Source organism: Arachis ipaensis, chromosome B03 (assembly GCF_000816755.2).
Source record: "Arachis ipaensis cultivar K30076 chromosome B03, Araip1.1, whole genome shotgun sequence".
In the NCBI taxonomy this organism is placed as follows: Eukaryota; Viridiplantae; Streptophyta; class Magnoliopsida; order Fabales; family Fabaceae; genus Arachis; species Arachis ipaensis.
Window position 1 is genome coordinate 43,986,966 of NC_029787.2, and position 14,599 is coordinate 44,001,564.

At 33.9% G+C, this 14,599-nt stretch overlaps 1 protein-coding gene across 2 annotated transcripts in view; it reads left to right on the forward strand.

Annotated features, from left to right (window-relative positions):
- The window catches only part of LOC107630405 (transmembrane protein 185B), a 31,195-nt gene that overhangs the window by 9,218 nt on the left and 7,378 nt on the right, over positions 1-14,599 (forward strand). The window lies entirely within an intron of this gene.

The window sequence follows — 14,599 nt, forward strand, 5'->3', positions numbered from 1 at the left end:
GCCGTGGAAGATACAACAAACATAGCATGGGATGAGTCACCAAAAAAAAAAACATAGCATGGGATGCATGCATTCTTTATTTATTTTTTTATTAATATAAAGGTTGCGTAACGTTTGTGCCTACGAATTTATGATTATTAGTAGGCACTTAGCAAGCTTTTCAGTCTTTCACTTTCACAATTATAAATTGAAACTAATTAAATTTAGAAAGTTCTAAGAAAAATTGAATTTTTTTTCAAATTTATTATTTAAAAAAAAGTAAAATGACAATCTTTTGACTCTTGAATAATATCACTTATAAATTTAGATGTAATAATTATGTAATTAGTTTAATAATTTTGTTATTTATGTTTTTTTATATTTACTTTTTGTAAATATTTAAAAAAAAATAAGTTTTGAATCTCTTAATAGATCTATTTGACTCAAACTAAAATAATTTGACAACTAAAATATAACGTGGTAATAAATATATGTTATTATGGCCAGATTAATATTTTCTTTAGTACTTCTATATAGTTAAAAATATTTAATTTCCACACCTTATTTAAAAAAAAAATCATTCTTATATACTACATTACGACATCTAACTAAATTTCATTGTAAATTTTAAAAATTAATAATAAGGCAGGAAACTTGAATTCAAAATAAATAAATAAACAGGATTAAACTATCATTTTGATTCCAAAAAAATTAATTTTTGAGATTGAAAATTTTTTTGCACAATTTATCACAAAAAAAAATATTCAATAAAAAATTAATAGTTTCCTCGAATAAATAAATCAGAGTTATACAATAATGTACATTGTGTTGTGATAAGATTAAATAGGTGAAGGAGAGAATAAATTTAATAAGGTTAAAAAAGTTATTTTCTTGTATGTATATAAATAGGAGGCTAAGCTTCAGACAAAAATAACACACAGCAAATATATGAATCTTTATACACTATTAATCTCTCTCTATTTACAATACTTCATATAAATATATGAATCTTCTTATTGAGTTAATTATATTAATATTAGAGTCTTTTATTTTCATATCTTTATTTTATATTTTATACATTTTTTTATTTATTTATTTTACAACACGTTATCAGCACGAGACACTGATCAAATTTTAAAAGACTTCAGGTAACAAATTTTCATTAGGTCAAAACTCTCTCATCTTGAATTTAATGTTCTTGATATATTTGGAAATAATTATTTATCATGGATACTAGATGCTAAAATCCATCTTGATTCAATGGATCTTGGAGATACCATTAAAGCTGAAAATAATACATCGCAGAAGGATAAAACCAAAGTCATAATTTTCCTTCGTTGTCATCTTGACGAAGGATTGAAAAATGAATATCTCACATTAAAAGATCCTGCAGATCTGTGGAAAGACCTTGAAAAAAAGTACAATCATCAAAAGACGGTGATACTTCCTCAAGCCCGATATGAATGGACGCACTTGCGTCTACAGGATTTTAAATCCATAAATGAATATAATTCAGCAATGTTTCGAATTACCTCACGAATGAAATTATGTGGGGAAAAGATATCTGATAATGATATGTTAGAGAAAACTTTCTCAATCTTCTATGCCTCGAATGTGCTCCTGTAGCAGCAGTATCGAGAAAATGATTTAAAAAATATTCTGAACTAATTTACCTTTTTATTGCTGAACGCAACAATGAGTTGTTCTTAAGAAATCATGAAGCGCGCCCAGCTGGCGCCGCCCCATTTCCTGAAGTAAATGCGGCAAATCATAACCCCAGAAGAAGTAAATGGCAAGGTTTTGGTAACAATAAAAATTATGGAAGGAAAAGGAATTATGTTCACAAGAAATGATCTCACCAGAAGTGGGATAAAGAAATGAACAATGGGAAAAATAAATCAATTGAGGATAAATATTTTCGTTGTGGTGGAAATGGCCATTGGTCACGTACCTGTCGTACCCCAAGGTACCTAATCGATCTTTATCAAGCATCTTTGAAAAAAGACGACAAAGAAAAGGAAACAAATTTTGTTTCAAATGATGTTGAAAATTTCACCACTCATTATGATGTATCTGATTTCTTTGAGGATCCTAAAGAAAATATTAGTCATTTGATCAATGATAGAATAGTTTAATGTGTGTGTTTGTTAAGTATTCATGTGAATATATAATGTAAGAAATTTCTTGTTAAGTTTTATGCATTTGAATTTCAAGTGTCATATATATGAATAATGTTTGATAAAATATTTATGAATTTTAAAATTACTGAATGTGCCAAGATAATAATAATAATAATAAAAATTCTAGTATATACTATACTTCTTAGAAAAATATTTTCAATCAAGGAAACAATTTTACTATGTAGCTATTTCTACTCATTTTATTATTTGTCTATGAAGAGAATGGCAATCACATATAGTGAAGATGTTTGCCTTGCGGATAGTGCAATTTCGCACACCATTCTCGAAAGTAATATATATTTTACCCATCTTGTGCCAAAAGAAGAATATGTTAATACTATTATTGGCTCGGACAATGTGATAGAAGGCCCCGGAAGAACTATAATTTTATTTTCTGGAGGAACAAAATTCATAATAAATAATGCACTATTATCTACTAAGTCTCTAAGAAATTATTGAGTTTCAAAGATATTCGCCAAAATTGATATCATATTGAGACAATGAACGAGGAAAATCATGAGTACTTATGTATCACAACTCATGATTTAAATAAAAATGTTATATTAGAAAAGTTACCCTCACTTTCATCTGAGTTATATTATACCAAGATTAGTGCAATTGAATTACATGCCATTGTAAACTAGAAGTTTACTAGCCCAAATAAATTGATAACTTGGCATGATCGATTGGGTCATCCGAGAACAACCATGATGCAGAGAATTATTGAAAACTCTCATGGACATTCACTAAAGAACTAGAATATCCTTAAATCTAGTGAATTTTGTTGTGCTGCATGTTCTCAGGGGAAGTTAATTTTAAGGCCATCACCAGTAAAGATTGGATTTGAGTCACCTAAATTCCTAGAAAGGATTCAAGGCGATATATGTGGACCTATTCTTCCACCATGTGGATCTTTTAGATATTTTATAGTCCTAATAGATGCATCTTCGAGATGGTCACATGTGTACTTATTGGCTTCTCGCAATCTGGCGTTTGCGAGCTTACTTGCTCAAATTATTCGATTAAAAGCACAATTTCCATAAAATCCAATCAAAACAATTCATCTTGATAATGCTTGGGAATTTACTTTCCAACCCTTTGATGCTTATTGTATGGCTAATGGAATAAGTGTTGAACATCCAGTAGCTTATGTTCACACACAAAATGGGTTAGCAGAATCACTTATTAAGCGTCTCCAATTAATTGCTAGACCCTTACTTATGAGAACAAATCTCCCAACTTCGGCTTGGGGCATGCTATTTTACATGCCGCAACACTTATTCGTTTGAGACCAAGGAGTTACCATCAGTTCTCTCCTATTCCATTAGCTTTTGGCTAGCAGTCAAATGTTTTCCATTTAAGAATATTCGGGTGTGCGATATATATTCTCATTGCACCATCTTCTCGCACCAAAATAGGACCCCAAAGAAAATTGGGGATATATGTTGGATATGATTCTCCCTCTATAGTAAGGTATCTTGAGATACAAATTGGGGATGTATTTAAAGCCCCATTTGCATATTGTCATTTTGATGAATCAAAATTTCTAACATTAGGGGGGAGAGAATAAGCTTCCTGAAAAGGAACTTAATTGGAATGCATCATCTTTGATGCATTTGGATCCTCGATCAAGACAATGTGAACTAGAAGTTCAAAAGATTATACATTTGCAAAGGATAGCAAATGAATTACCTGATGCATTTTCTGATACAAAGAGGATAACTAAATCCTATATACCAGCTGAAAATGCTCCGATTCGAGTTGATGTCCCTGTCGGACAAATTGCCACTGAAGCAAATTCACGCCAGAAGCGTGGCAGCCTTGTCGGTTTCAAAGACAAAAATCCTAAAAAAAGAAAAGAGGTAAATATTATTCCTGTTGAAAAAGACATAGTAAAGACACCTGCAGTTGTCCAAAATTCTGATATAATTTTAACGCCAGAAGATATTTAGGTACCTGAAAATTGTGAAAATGATGAGATCTCGATAAATTATGTCTTTACATACAAGAGAGAAATAGGACCGAAATAACACAATTGTCAATGAAATATTTGCATATAATGTGGCATTAAATATCATGCATGAAAGTAAGGATATTGAGCCAAGATTAGTTGAAAAATATCGACAAAGAAATGATTGGCCAAAATAGGAAGAAACCATGAAGGCTGAGTTAGACTCACTTGCAAAAAGTGAAGTTTTTGGACCTGTAGTCCGTACACCAAAAGATGTAAAACCTGTTGGATACCGATGGGTATTTGTCAGAAAACGAAATGAGAAAAATGAAGTCGTACACTACAAAGCTCGACTTGTGGCACAAGGTTTTTCACAAAGGTCCGGTATAGATTATGAAGAAACATATTCCCCTGTAGTGGATGCGATAACATTGCATTATTTGGTCATTTTATCCGCATATCATAAATCATATATGCATTTAATAGATGTAGTAACAGCCTACTTATACGGCTCATTAGATTGTGATATCTATATGAAAGTCTCTAAAGGACTAAAGATATCTAAACCATCCAATGAATATTCACAGTGGTTATTGATGAGTCCATATTTTTTGGTATATTTTGCTTTGATTTGAGTGGATTTCATCATATAAACCCACATTTATTCACATATATAGCATGCTTTTGTGTTTTCTCTCTGGATTGTGCCTAAATGTGAAAACATGCGTTTTTGAGCTTAAATTAGTAATTTTAATCCCACTTTTATGCCATTCGATGCCATGACATGTTTGTTGAGTGATTTTAGGTCCTAGAGGCAAGTTTGATAAGACAAAAGTGGAAGGAAGCATGTACAAAGGGAAAAAATATGAAGAAAACAAAGGAGAAGCACACAGCCATGTGTACGTACGCACAACTCCCTGTGCGTACGCACAAGTGCAAATTCAGCGATATGTGTGCACGCACACATCTGTGCGTACGCACAGGTACCAGTGCGTGCCTTCATTAAAAATGCACGTGACTCATGATTTTGGGGCTCTTTTGGCCCATTTCTGAAGGTTTGGAGGCTGAAATCAAGGGCTATATGAAGGAGCAACAACACATAACAAAGGGAGCTCACTTTAGGTTAGAAAAAAAAACACATAGTAAGAGTCGGAGTAGTGTAGATTAGGAAATTCTCTCTTAGGTTTAATTAGAGTTTGTAGCATTTTATACTTCAAGTTTGATTTTGGATTATAGCAATTGCATTGTAAGTATTTCTTTAATTTCTCTTTTAATTACATTACTTGTTCTACACTTTCATCTATTTTCATTTCTCTTGTCAATATATGCATAGTTTACAATTTTGGATTTCTAGTTGTTAATTTGATGTTTGATGATCATTACATATTTGCTTGAGTTGCTTTTATTGATTTTTAGCATTTGTGGTTCATACCTTTTATCATTTTCCCAATTTTGTCATATTTTATGATTATGCCCTCTATGTGTTTGATGAAATGCCAATTTTGATTATGGGGTAATTTCCACCCCTTGACTTGGGGAAAATAAGTTTATGGATTACTAGAGCCATAATGTTGGCTTGGGTTGTTAGTTGTTACTGTTTCCACTAATGCTAGCTTTTTACCAATTAATTTGGTAAGTTAGCTAGGATTTGTGGATTAATAACAATTATGCTCACTTGACTTGTCCTTTGATGTTAAGGGTTGACTTAGTGAGATTAATCCATCATAATTATCATAGTTGTGGTTATGGTAAGGAAGGGATTCCATAACTCATCCCAAGTCAAGGTTTCATTTATGTTTTGAACCATTTTTTCCATCACTTTATAGCATTACTTGTTCATATTACATATATAGTTCTTTCATTTCTTCATTACTTTATTAATTGCAATTTTACCTTGTTCTTTTATCTCTTTATTTGTTTACTTAATCATTGAAAACCCCTTGCTTTTCACAACTAAAATTGTGTATACTCATCGGCATTAGTTTCTAGGGAGAATGACCCGGGAGTCTAATACTCTCGGTTTATATTTGGTTTGAATTGTGATAACATTTGATTGATGATCAATTATTGGGTTTGGACTATACTTGCAACGTCAATCCTATTTTTAGTGTGAAAATCCAAACCTATGCTTTTGGTCACTTCATCAAATTTTGGCGCCGTTGCCGGGGAACTAGTGCCATGAGTGCCATTATTTTGATTGTTGTAAATATGTGAATAGTGTGAATAGATACTTTTTGGGTTGTTTGCTTGTTTTTGCTATTAATTAGGATTTTGTTTCTTTTGTTACTTGATGTCTTTAGTTTTTATTTTCTATTTCCTCTATGAGTTATCACCCTCTTGGTTTGGAGTTTGGTTGTTATCATTTTGTAGGGATTGATAACTTCAATTTTGGATTGTATCATGGGATTGGAGCATCTATTTTGGAAGGAGCAACCTCCTCTATACCATAATGAACCATACCCTTCCCAATTTGCATACCCAAACTAAGGATATGGTGGATTTCACTTTGATTATACACCTCCACTACCATATACCTGTGACCCATACCCCCAACATAATCCTCAACCACATTTTCCAATACCATACCAATACAACCACTTACCTCCTTATATACCACCTCCAGATACCTACCAACATGAGTCACCTCCCACATATACCACCTTTCTCCTAAACTATGAACCTCAATTTTCATCCCAATGTGAAGTTTTTCCACCCTTGACCCAAGAACCACAAAACCTTCAAGCCTTTCTCCAAGAGCAAGAAGGATTCTGAAGGACACAAGGGCAATTCATGGCTACCATAGCCGAAGCGGTGAACTGCTTGATTTTTCTACGCTCATCCGATCAAGACACTCCTCTTGAAGGATGTGAGGGAACAATTGAAGGGCGTAGAAAAGAGGAGAGCATGGAGCCACAAGGAAAAGAAGAAGGGTTAGAGCATGAAGTGAAACAAGAGGGAGAAAGGAAAGTATGTGAACCAGAGGAGAGAAAGAGAGATATGAGGGAGATTGATCAAGATGAGGATTCCATCATTGATGATTTTTTGTCCTCCTTGGTCAATCTCCTTAATTATCATAATGAGCCTCTTTCCATTGAGTTTGAGAAAGACATGGAAGTAGACTTCTCACAACCTCCTTGTTATGATGTGAGTGATGGGGAAGAGGAAGAAGATGTTGGTGAGGAAGGAATTGATAACCAAGAGCACATTGAGTGGGTGGCAATTTCACCTATGAGCTTCATTGGCCCCCATCAATATGCTTTCTTCAAAACGGATTACCAACTCAAGCTCTTTCTTGGGTTGGTACATGGTAGAAAAAGAAGTGTTAGTTGCCAAAAGACTCCAAGGGTCATCAAGAAGGTTAATTCAAGAATTGGAGTTCAAGTAGAATGTGAAGTACAATTGAGTAGTTTTCGGGCAATGTTAGGGTACTACAAGGGTAGAGTGAGAGCTTTTTCATCCGACTTGAAGCATGAAGATCAACAACATGGAGAATGGGAGACTAGAATATGGGATCCCGGAGGAGCCTTAAAGTATAAGCTTGGATGGAGGTTCAAGGAGGAGTGGAAACACAAGCCACCCTAACAAGAGTCTCCTCAACAAATCCAACTTAAGGACTATAAATCAAAGTGCTAGGTGGGAGACACCCCACCATGGTAACATCTTTCCTACCCTTTCTCTTTGTTTATAGTCTTAGTTTATTGCATGTTTGCTTGTCTTAGTTAGTCTAGGATTAGTTCAATTTTGAGTTTAGATAGGTTGATTTTTGTATGGATCATGATTTGGTGAAGTTTTGAATGTTTGGTACTTTAGTTTTTGAAAGAAATTTTTTTTTGAAATAGGGCATCTGTGCGTACACACGCTGCTGTGCGTGCGCACACAACTGTGAGTTTCGCAACCTGTGCGAGTGCACAAGCCTGTACGCCTGCACACTCTTTGTATTGCCCTCTGTTCGCAGTGCCAGCACGGTCTGTGCGTGGGTGTTCCCCTGTTTTCCTTGGTCTATGCGTGCGCACCACATTGTGCGTACGCACGCATGTTCCTTATCGCGCTCTCTGTGCGGCCGCACAAGCTTGTGCGTCCATACGCCAACTTGCAACCACTCTGGTGGGAGCGTTGGCACAGCTTGTGCGCGTGAACCCCTGCCCCTTTTCGCTCTTGTGCGTGCGCACGCACACACGATCCTGCTTGAAAAAAAAAAGAAAGTCTTCTGTGCGCGCGCACACTTCTTGATCCCACTTCTGTTCAGAGCCCTCGCATGACTTGTGCGAGCGCACACCTCCCCTGTTTTCACCTCTTGTGCGTACGCACACATACCTGTGTGTACGCACGCCCCTGTTTTCTCCCACTTTACTTCTTTTCTTCTCTTCTCTCTACTTCTCTTCTTCTCCCCTCCACCCTGCTCTTCTCTCCCTTTTACCTTATTTTCTACTTGTTTTACTTAGTTTTTATTGCATCTCATTTTTGTTCTAGTAATTGTTAGTTTTAGTTTAAGTATTTATGATTAAATAAGTTGCAAGTGTTTGTTTGATGTTGATAGGATTGCTTGTCGGTTGAATTTCATCAATGCACTTGTACCCTGCCTTAACTTACCATCACCTAATTGGATCTGCACATTTACATTTGGTTGCGTATTAGGTAAACTTTTTATGAGTGCACATGGAATTTAGTGAATTAAATTGAATTGCTTGTTCACTATAGATTTTAAGTCAATATAATCATATAATAAGATATTTGTTTCTTGTTAATGCTTTGCATTTGTTTGAGTTGGCTTAACTTGATTCTATCAAGTTTGTCACCTTTTTGTAACAACACCTTAACCATGTGATTATTTTATTATTCCTAAGGATGAATAAGTAATTTTCTTTTCATCATTGTATTGGTTATTGTTTGTTGTGCTACTTTATATCAATTGTGCTCTTTCACTTGCACACCTTCAATATCCAATATTTTCTAAATTCAATTCACTCTTGTTGCAATTGCCTAAGCTTGCTTGTGTTTAATTGATGCTCATCTCTTAGTTGCATCTTAGGCCATTTAATTGAGGAACTCGTTATTACTTTTGATTGTGTGGATGCCATTTTAACCGACCGTTGTATGTATTCTAACCGCGTGCACATTTGGAATACATACATGGCTCAAATTTTTTCATCATACCACACCACTATGCAAACTTCCTCAATTAGATGCTTATTTACGTAATCATTTACCTTTTTGTGCTACTTGCCATTTGCTTCCTAATTATACTTTATTCATTCTTTTTGAGGATGAGACGTGGAGGCAAGGAGCCGGGAGAGGAGAAGGACACTGAGGATGGAGATGCTGAAAATACTTTGAACTTGGCGATTTCCACACAACCTAAGCCTCCGCATCCGCCAGCTGAAGGTGGAGGCACTTGAGAGACATTCTCCCCCGGATTGTATTCGTGCACGGAGGACCGTGCAACGCTTAAGTGCGGGGGAGGATTCGTCATTTTGGGGTGTAAACTTTCTTTTTCCAAACACTTTGCACTTTATTTTTATTTCTTTTAGTAGGTTTCTTGTATATATTTGGAGTGTTTTTGACTGTTGCATTGCATTTTCCTTTGATATATACATCATAGTTTATATCTAGCTACTGTATGTTGCATTTTTACATATTTCGCTTAGTATATATGTTATAGATAGAAGTTGTGATTGGATGATGTGAATATCATAGAACCTAGTTCAATTTTGTCCTAATTGTTCATGTTAATTTTTGCGATGTTGAAAATTAGGAATAGAACTAGGAATTTTTGAAATTGCATCCATCACATCATACATATATATAGGAAATAATTTTGGTAAAAACAACAAAGAATTCCAAAAATTTTGTTTTTAGGGCATTCTATTGAATTGATTTGGAAAATTGTTTGTAAACTTGCTTGAATGAATTTTTATGGAACATAGAAGAGAGATAGAACAAAATACCTTGTGAGTTTTTGAGCTTTAATGAGTGGTTACACATTATAACCACAATTTTTGTTCATTGTGTGCTACATCTCTTCTATGATTGTGATTTTAGTTTTGCTTGATTGAGGCCATTTGATGTCTTGAATGCATTTAACATGATTTACGACATTTGATGTCTTGAATGCATTTAACATGATTGAGGCCATTTTTGAATTAAACTCACTCACCCATATAGCCATACCCTTACATCTACAATTGTTAGCCAATCTTGAGCTTTTTAATCCCCTTTGTTCTAATTGTTATCACATCACAACCCTAAGCGAAAAATCATGAATAACCTTGAATTGCATCTTTGATTAGTTTAGGTTGAGGAGTGTGTATCATTTAAGTGTGGGGGAAATTGTGGGAAGCATTGGTAGAGAAAAAATTTTTGTTTTGGGTACTTATTGAAAATTTTGGAAAAATGGGTGCACATTCATGTATCAATTTGCTTTAACCATATGCATTTGTCATAGAGAAAAAAAAAAGAAAAAATGAAATGAAAGAAAAAGAAAATATAGTAATAAGATGGGACAAAAGTTATCCCAAAGAAAAAAAGAATGAATAAGAAATGCATATATGTTTTGAATAGAAACTAAGGTATGAATGTGTGTGTGAAAAGAAGTAATGGGTGGCTAGAATGCATTTTTGTGATTAGATTGATATAGGTTGAGTGGATATTTAAGCTAATCAAAGATTCAATCTTTTAATCCACTTATCTATATATTCATCTTACCCTTACCCCAACCCCATTACAACCTTCTAAAAGACCTCATGATACTTGCATACATGTATCAAATACTTGTTGATTGTTAGATGAAAAATAATCTGTTGAAAGCATGATTAGAGGAGATTTGAGTGAATTGACCCTAAACACCGAGTGATGAGAGTGTATACACACCTAATGAGGGTTCAATCACTCAATTCTATGTCTCTACCCTTCCTATCATGCATTCTTGCAAGTTGCTTCTTTTTGATGAGTTGAATCAATTCTTTAGATTTTGATTGCATTGAGCTACTTCTTTGCTTAGCCATATATGCCTATATACTTGCTTGGAAATTTGATTGTTTGTTTTCGTCAAATCAATAGGAAATTATAGATAGATAGATAGATACATATAGTATATAGTATAGTTGCATGCATGTAAGTAGTGCATTGAATAAGTTGCTTGCCTTTTTACCCTTCTCCTTTGATTATGATTAGCATGAGGACATGCTATTGTTTAAGTGTGGGGGAATTGATGAATCCATATTTTTCGATATATTTTGGTTTGATTTGAGTGGATTTCATCATATAAACCCACATTTATTCACGTATATAGCATGCTTTTGTGTTTTCTCTCTGAATTGTGCCTAAATGTGAAAACATGTATTTTTGAGCTTAAATTAGTAATTTTAATCCCACTTTTATGCCATTCGATGCCATGAAATGTTTGTTGAGTGATTTTAGGTCCTAGAGGCAAGTTTGGCAAGGCAAAATTGGAAGAAAGCATGTACAAAGGGGGGAAAACATGAAGAAAACAGAGGAGAAGCACACAGCCATGTGTGCGTACGCACAGGTACCAGTGCGTGCCTTCATTAAAAATGCACGTGACTCAAGATTTTGGGGCTCTTTTGGCCCATTTCTGAAGGCTTGGAGGCTGAAATCAAGGGCTATATGAAGGAGCAACAACACATAACAAAGGGAGCTCACTTTAGATTAGAAAAAAAACACATAGTAGGAGTAGGAGTAGTGTAGATTAGGAAATTTTCTCTTAGGTTTAATTAGGGTTTGTAGCATTTTATACTTCAAGTTTGATTTTGGATTATAGCAATTGCATTGTAAGTATTTCTTTAATTTCTCTTTTAATTACATTACTTGTTCTACACTTTCATCTATTTTCATTTCTCTTGTCAATATATGCATAGTTTACAATTTTGGATTTCTAGTTGTTAATTTGATGTTTGATGATCATTATATGTTTGCTTGAGTTGCTTTTATTGATTTTTAGCATTTGTGGTTCATAACTTTTATCATTTTTTCAATTTTGTCATATTTTATGATTATGCCCTCTATGTGTTTGATGAAATGCCAATTTTGATTATGGGGTAATTTTCACCCCTTGACTTGGGGAAAATGAGTTTTTGGATTACTAGAGTCATAATGTTCAACATTCAGTGATAATTCTTGGGTTGTTAATTAGTTGTTACTGTTTTCACTAACGCTAGCTTTTTACCAATTAATTTGGTAAGTTAGTTAGGATTTGTGGATTAATAACAATTATACTCACTTGACTTATCCTTCGATGTTAATGGTTGACTTAGTGAGATTAATCTATCATAATTATCATAGTTGTGGTTATGGTAAGGAAGGGATTCCATAACTCATCCCAAGTCAAGGTTTCATTTATGTTTTGAACCATTTTTTCCATTACTTTATAGCTTTACTTGTTCATATTACATATATAGTTCTTTCATTTCTTCATTACTTTATTAATTGCAATTTTACCTTGTTCTTTTATCTCTTTATTTGTTTACTTAATAATTGAAAACCCCTTGCTTTTCACAACCAAAATTGTGCGCACTCATCGGCATTAGTTCCTAGGGAGAACGACTAGGGAGTCTAATACTCTCGGTTTATATTTGGTTTGAATTGTGATAACATTTGATTGATGATCAATTATTGGGTTTGGACTATACTTGCAACGTCAATCCTATTTTTAGTGTGAAACTCTAAAGCTATGCTCTTGGTCGCTTCATCAGTTATTAGTCAAATTGCAAAGATCTTTATATGGTCTAAAACAATCTAGACGAATGTGGTATAATCGTCTTACTGAGTATCTGGCAAAAAACGGATTTAAGAATGTTGATATCTGCCCATGTGTTTTCATAAAGAAATCTGCATCTGAATTCATTATAATTCTGTATAAGTTGATGATTTAAATATCATTGAAACTCCTGAATAGATTCCAACAATTATAAAAACTCTAAAAGAAGAGTTTGAGATGAAAAATCTTGGAAAGACTAAATTTTGTCTCGGCCTGCAGATCGAGCATACAAAAAATGGGATCTTTATTCATCAAACAACATACACAGAAAAGATCTTGAAGAGATTTTATATGGATAAGCCACATCCATTAAGTACCCCAATGATCGTAAGATCTCTGGATGTGAAAAATGATCAATTCCGTCCTAAGAAAGAAAATGAAGATATCCTTGGCCCTGAAGTACCATATCTTAGTGCCATTGGAGCGCTAATATATCTTGCTAATAATACACGACCCGATATATCATTTGCTGTGAATTTACTAGCAAAATATAGTTCCTCTCCAACCAGAAGACATTGGAATGGAATCAAATAAATCTTTTGATATCTTCATGAAACGGTTGATATGAGATTTTTTTTATCCATATGGATCCAAGCCACAACTAGTTGGCTGTACAGATGCAGGATACTTGTCTGATCTACACAAAGGGAGATCTCAAACACGATATCTGTTCACATATGGTGGTACAGCTATATCATGGAGGTCCACGAATCAGACAATTGCAGCAACATCCTCTAATCATGCTGAAATACTAGCGATTCATGAAGCAAGTCGCGAGTGTTTTTGGCTCAAGAGTTTGATCCAATATATTCTGTCATCATGTGGACTGATTGATCAGAAGATAGCTCCAACTGTCCTGTTTGAAGATAATACAGCATGCATTGCTCAACTTAAAGGTGGATACATCAAAGATCTGCTCAAGTGATAATCTGGCAGATTTATTTACAAAGTCACTCCCAAAATCCTCCTTTGAAAGATTGGTACATCAGATTGGGATGCACTGATTTCGAGATATTAAATGATGTCGACAAGAGGGGGAGACTGTACTCTTTTTTCCTTGGTTAGGTTTTTTTCCATTGGGTTTTTGTTGACAAGGTTTTTAATAAGGCAGTCCCATCACAAAGGATATTGTACTCTTTTTCCTTCATTAAAGTTTTTCCCATTGGATTTTCTTTAGTAAGGTTTTAACGAGGCATAATCCTAAATGGACATCCAAGGAGGAGTGTTGTGATAAGATTGAATAGGTGGATGTCCATTCTCAAGAGAGAATGAATTTAATAAGGTTGAAAAAGTTACCTTCCTGTATGCATATAAATAGGAGGCTAAGCTTCAGGCCAAAACAATACAGAGTAATAAACATTCTCCTTTTCTTTATATACTATTAATCTCTCTCTATTTACATTACTTTATATAAATATATGAATCATTCTTATTGAGTTAATTATATTAATATTAGAGTTTTCTATTTTCTTATTTTTATTTTATATTTTGTACATTTTTCTTATTTATTTATTTTACAACACATTGCTACTTGTACGGAACATTGACTCTTCAAAATTTACCGATTACATTTTTTAATTTAATTTTAATAATTTTTTTTCAAAGACAAAAAAACTTGAACTCGCGACCTCTAGATGAGTATAGAGAGACTATGTCATTTGAGTTATAGTTTATTGACTTTTTTTTAATAAATTCTTAATATAAAAGAGTTTTACA